The sequence below is a fragment of the Capricornis sumatraensis genome, chromosome 5, assembly GCF_032405125.1.
Source record: "Capricornis sumatraensis isolate serow.1 chromosome 5, serow.2, whole genome shotgun sequence".
NCBI classification, from domain to species: domain Eukaryota; kingdom Metazoa; phylum Chordata; class Mammalia; order Artiodactyla; family Bovidae; genus Capricornis; species Capricornis sumatraensis.
Genome location: NC_091073.1, coordinates 79570045 through 79575499, shown reverse-complemented (window position 1 = coordinate 79575499; position 5455 = coordinate 79570045). Strand labels below are relative to the sequence as shown.

The following is a 5455-nucleotide window of genomic DNA, read 5'->3' as shown; positions in this document are numbered from 1 at the left end:
CAGCAGGCAGGGCTCCGAACAGCGCAAGCAGCGCGCGGGCGGGCCCGTCCTCCTGGCTCGCGGCCGCGCCCGCCGCAGGGCCCCCTCGAGGCGGCACGGGCAATCGCCGCCGCCGCGCCCTGGCCGGCCGGTCACCTGGCCTCATCGCCCTAACAATGCGGCGCGTTCCAGGCGCGCCCCGGGCCCCGTGCGCCTCTGGGGCCTCCCTAAGTTGGCCAGGTGGAACCGGGAATTATTAGACCCGTTGAGCAGCCCAGATTCAAAGTGTTCAGGGGGCTGGTGTGTTCCGGATGGGCAAGCGATTTACTGATTGCTGCACAACTGGTTCATTTTTTCGTTAATTCATTCATTCGGCACTATAAGTATTGTGTGTAAGAAAGCAAAATCTCGCTGCCTGCCTGTAACTCACAGAAGTAAGCTACCGGGAGTAATGCAGACATAAAGCAACAAGGCAGTGACAGAGGAAACCCAAGATGCTTTGGGAGCCCTGGAAAGTCCGACCAGTGGAGGGAAGGAGTGGGGAAAGATTTCAGAAATCACCTCTTCTTAAAATGAGGAGAAGGAAATGACAACCCACTCCAGTATTCTTGCCTGGAGAATACCGTGGACAGAGGAGCCTGGTGTGTTGCTGTCCATAGGGTCGCACAGAGTCGGACACAACTGAAGCAACTTAGCATGCATACATACATTGGAGAAGGAAATGGCAACCCACTCCGGTATTCTTGCCTGAAGAATCCCAGGGACAGAGGAGCCTGGTGGGCTGCCGTCTATGGGGTTGCATAGAGTCGGACGCGACTGAGCAACTTAGCAGCAGCAGCAGCAGGTTCTTAAAATGAAAAGGGAGAAATGAGCAGGCCAGGATTGGACAAGAAGGCTGCAGACAGAGGATCCAGAGGAGGAAACACAGATAGATACCAACACCCCCAAGTCAGAGACGGCCCCTCATCTGTCCCTCAGCCTTGACTTCCCTATTGGTGAAATGTGGGAAGTGGACTGCATGCTCTTGAATTCCCCTTGTAAGACATATGCGCATGTAAAGCATTAGAAGTGCTATTCCTCCTGTACAAAAGAACACTTTCATCAGCACTTTATCTTGTGCACACACAAAGCCCCTGACACAAAGAAGACTTTCCAGGAGGGTACTTCACTCTACATCCTGCAGAAGCTACTGAAGATTGTATCTGTCACTCCGACCAAATGTTCTTGGACTCCCACCTGAAAAAGTGGGCGTGTCTCAGAGTGCAGTTACCAGGAACTGTCCCTGATTTAGAAATGAAGCACCTTAATCTACCCTGGCCTTTTGGGTCCAGCTCTGCCCATCCTGCCCATGCACAGAGCAGAAAAGCACAGCTTGTCAGGACCAGTGGAGAGACTCAACAAGAAAATCATTCATGAATGGACTTCTTTCAAAGTAGCCAGCTGGGACTTCCCTGGTGGCCCAGTGATTAAGAAACCGCCTGCCAGGGCCTCTCTCCCATAGAGCTGTAAAAGTGAAACTTAGTGGTTCGGTTGTGACTCTTTGCGACCCCGTGGACTGTAGCCTGCCAGACTCCTCTGCTCATAGAATTCTCCAGACAAGAATACTGGAGTGGGTAGCCATTTCCTACTGCAAGAGACCTTCCCCACCCAGGGTTCAAACCCAGGTCTCCTGTGTTGCAGGCGGATTCTTTATTGTCTGAGCCACCAGGGAAGCATAGAGCTGTAGGAGGTCCCTTTTCTCCTCAGCCAGGACTGGAGGCCAAAATCAGCCCTTGAGGGTCATTGTCGCTGGGGGTTCCATGAGCTGGGAAGCTGTGTTTTCCTACCCCAGGCATTTGTAGAAAAGAGAAAAAAAGAATATGTCTGCCAACCACAGGCTTGACCTTTGGTCCAAAAAGATCCCATATTCCACGGCTCAACTAAGCTTGTACACCACAAGCACTGAGCCTGCAGTCTAGAGGCCGAGAGCTCCTGAAGCCCGTGCACTTGGAACCCGTGCTCCACAGCAAGAGAAGCCACCCCAGTGAGACGCCCGCACAGTGCAACTAGAGCAAGAGAAGCCACCCCAGTGAGACGCCCGCACAGTGCAACTAGAGCAAGAGAAGCCACCCCAGTGAGACGCCCGCACAGTGCAACTGGAGAAAGAGAAGCCACCCCAGTGAGACGCCCGCACAGTGCAACTGGAGAATAGCCGCCACTCAACACATCTAGAAGACCCAGCACAGCCAAAAAAAAAATAAAGTAGCCAGTCATCCACAATTCTGTGGCCCTGGATCCAAAGTAACTCTGTCCAGGGAGGAGACAAAGCAGTCCTTTTGTTTCACCCCTGAGGACCAAGGCCAGGTCTGCTCAAATTCTACTCCCATCATTCACCATCTCTTCAGAAGGATTTGACCAATCCCTAGAGAGATAAGAATGCCTTCCTGAGTGATCAATGCAAAGAAACAGAGAAAAACAATAGAATGGGAAAAACTAGAGATCTCTTCAAGAAAATTAGAGATACCAAGGGAACATTTCATGCAAAGATGGGCTCGATAAAGGACAGAAATGGTATGGACCTAACAGAAGCAAAAGATATTAAGAAGAGGTGGCAAGAATACATGGAAGAACTGTACAAAAAAGATCTTCATGACCCAGATAATCATGATGATGTGATCACTAATCTAGAGCCAGACATCTTGGAATGTGAAGTCAAGTGGGCCTTAGAAAGCATCACTACGAACAAAGCTAGTGGAGGTGATGGAATTCCAGTTGAGCTATTTCAAATCCTAAAAGATGATGCTGTGGAAGTGCTGCAATCAATATGCCAGCAAATTTGGAAAACTCAGCAGTGGCCACAGGACTGGAGAAGATCAGTTTTCATTCCAATCCCAAAGAAAGGCAATGCAAAAGAATGCTCAAACTACCACACAATTACACTCATCTCACATGCTAGTAAAGTAATGCTCAAAATTCTCCAAGCCAGACTTCAGCAATACGTGAACCATGAACTCCCTGATGTTCAAGATGGTTTTAGAAAAGGCAGAGGAACCAGAGATCAAATTGCCAACAGCCGCTGGATCATCGAAAAAGTAAGCGAGTTCCAGAAAAACACCTATTTCTGTTTTATTGACTATGCCAAAGCCTTTGACTGTGTGGATCACAAGAAACTGTGGAAAATTCTGAAAGACATGGGAATACCAGACCACCTGACCTGCCTCTTGAGAAATCTGTATGCAAGCCAGGAAGCAAAAGTTAGAACTGGACATGGAAAAACAGACTGGTTTCATAGGAAAAGGAGTATATCAAGGCTGAATATTGTCACCCTGCTTATTTAACTTATATGCAGAGTATATCATGAGAAACGCTGGACTGGAATCAAGCTGGAATCAAGATTGCCAGGAGAAATATCAATAACCTCAGATATGCAGATGACACCACCCTTATGGCAGAAAGTGAAGAGGAACTAAAAAGCCTCTTGATGAAAGTGAAAGAGGAGAGTGAAAAAGTTGTCTTAAAGCTCAACATTCAGAAAATGAAGATCATGACATCTGGTCCCATCACTTCATGGGAAATAGATGGGGAAACAGTAGAAACAGTGTCAGACTTTATTTTTGGAAGTTCCAAAATCACTGCAGATGGTGACTGCAGCCATGAAATTAAAAGACGCTTATTCCTTGGAAGAAAAGTTATGACCAACGTAGATAGCATATTGAAAAGCAGAGACATTACTTTGCCAACAAAGGTCCGTCTAGTCAAAGCTATGGTTTTTCCTGTGGTCAGGTATGGCTGTGAGAGTTGGACTGTGAAGAAGGCTGAGCGCCAAAGAATTGATGTGTTTGAACTGTGGTGTTGGAGGAGACTCTTGAGGGTCCCCTGGACTGCAGGGAGATCCAACCAGTCCATTCTGAAGGAGATCAACCCTGGGATTTCTTTGGAAGGAATGATGCTAAAGCTGAAACTCCAGTACTTTGGCCACCTCATGCGAAGAGTTGACTCATTGGAAAAGACTCTGATGCTGGGAGGGATTGGGGACAGGAGGAGAAGGGGACGACAGAGGATGAGATGGCTGGATGGCATCATGGACTCGATGGACGTGGGTCTGGGTGAACTCCGGGAGTTGGTAATGGACAGGGAGGCCTGGCATGCTGCTATTCATGGGGTCGCAAAGAGTCAGACAAGACTGAGCGACTGAACTGAACTGAACTGAACTGAAGGGAACATTTCATGCAAAGATGGGCCCAATAAAGGACAGAAATGATATGGACCTAACAGAAGCAGAAGATATTAAGAAGAGGAGGCAAAAATACACAGAAGAACTGAACAAAAAAGATCTTCACGACCCAGATAATCATGATGGTGTGATTACTCACCTAGAGCCAGACATCCTGGAATGAGAACTCAAGTGGGCCTTAGGAAGCATCACTACGAACAAAACTAGTGGAGGTGATGGAATTCCAGTTGAGCTTTTTCAAATCCTAAAAGATGATGCTGTGAAAGTGCTGCACTCAATATGCCAACAAATTTGGAAAACTCAGCAATGGCCACAGGACTGGAAAAGATCAGTTTTCATTCCAATCCCAAAGAAAGGCAATGCCAAAGAGTGCTCAAACTACCACACAATTGCACTCATCTCACACGCTAGCAAAGTAATGCTCAAAATTCTCCAAGGCAGGCTTCAGCAGTACGTGAACTATGAACTTCCAGATGTTCAAGCTGGTTTTAGAAAAGGCAGAGGAACCAGAGATCAAATTGCCAACATCTGCTGGATCATTGAAAAAGCAAGAGTTCCAGAAAAACATCTACTTCTGCTTTATTGACTATGCCAAAGCCTTTGACTGTGTGGATCACAATAAGCTGTGGAATATTCTGAAAGAGATGGGAATACCAGACCACCTGGCCAGCCTCCTTAGAAATCTGTATGCAGGTCCAGAAGCAACAGTTAGAACTAGACATGGAACAACAGACTGGTTCCAAATAGGAAAAGGAGTACATCAAGGCTGTATATTGTCACCCTGCTTATTTAACTTATATGCAGAGTACATCATGAGAATTGCTGGGCTGCATGAGGTACAAGCTGGAATCAAGATTGCCGGCAGCAATATCAATAACCTCAGATATGCAGATGACACCACCCTTCTGGCAGAAAGCGAAAAAGAATTAAAGAGCCTCTTAATAAAAGTGAAAGAGGAGAATGAAAAAGTTGTCTTAAAGCTCAACCTTCAGAAAACTAAGGTCATGGCATCTGGTCCTGTTACTTTGTGGCAAATAGATGGGGAAACAATGCAGCCATGAAATAAAAAGACATTTGCTCCTTGAAAGAAAAATTATGACCAACCTAGACTGCATATTAAAATGCAGAGACATTACTTTGCCAACAAAGCTCCGTCTAGTTAAAGCTATGGTTTTTCTAATAGTCATATATGGATGTGAGAGTCGGACTATAAAGAAAGCTGAGTGCCAAAGAATTGATGCTTTTGAACTGTGGTGTTGGAGA

General features: G+C 46.7%; 1 non-coding gene across 1 annotated transcript; it reads left to right on the top strand.

Annotated features, from left to right (window-relative positions):
* Nucleotides 1-1678: 1678 nt before the first annotated feature.
* LOC138080493 (small Cajal body-specific RNA 20) lies at nt 1679-1816 on the top strand. The gene has a single exon (XR_011144957.1). It is a non-coding gene; the product is annotated as a small Cajal body-specific RNA 20 (non-coding RNA).
* The last annotated feature ends 3639 nt before the right edge of the window (nt 1817-5455 follow it).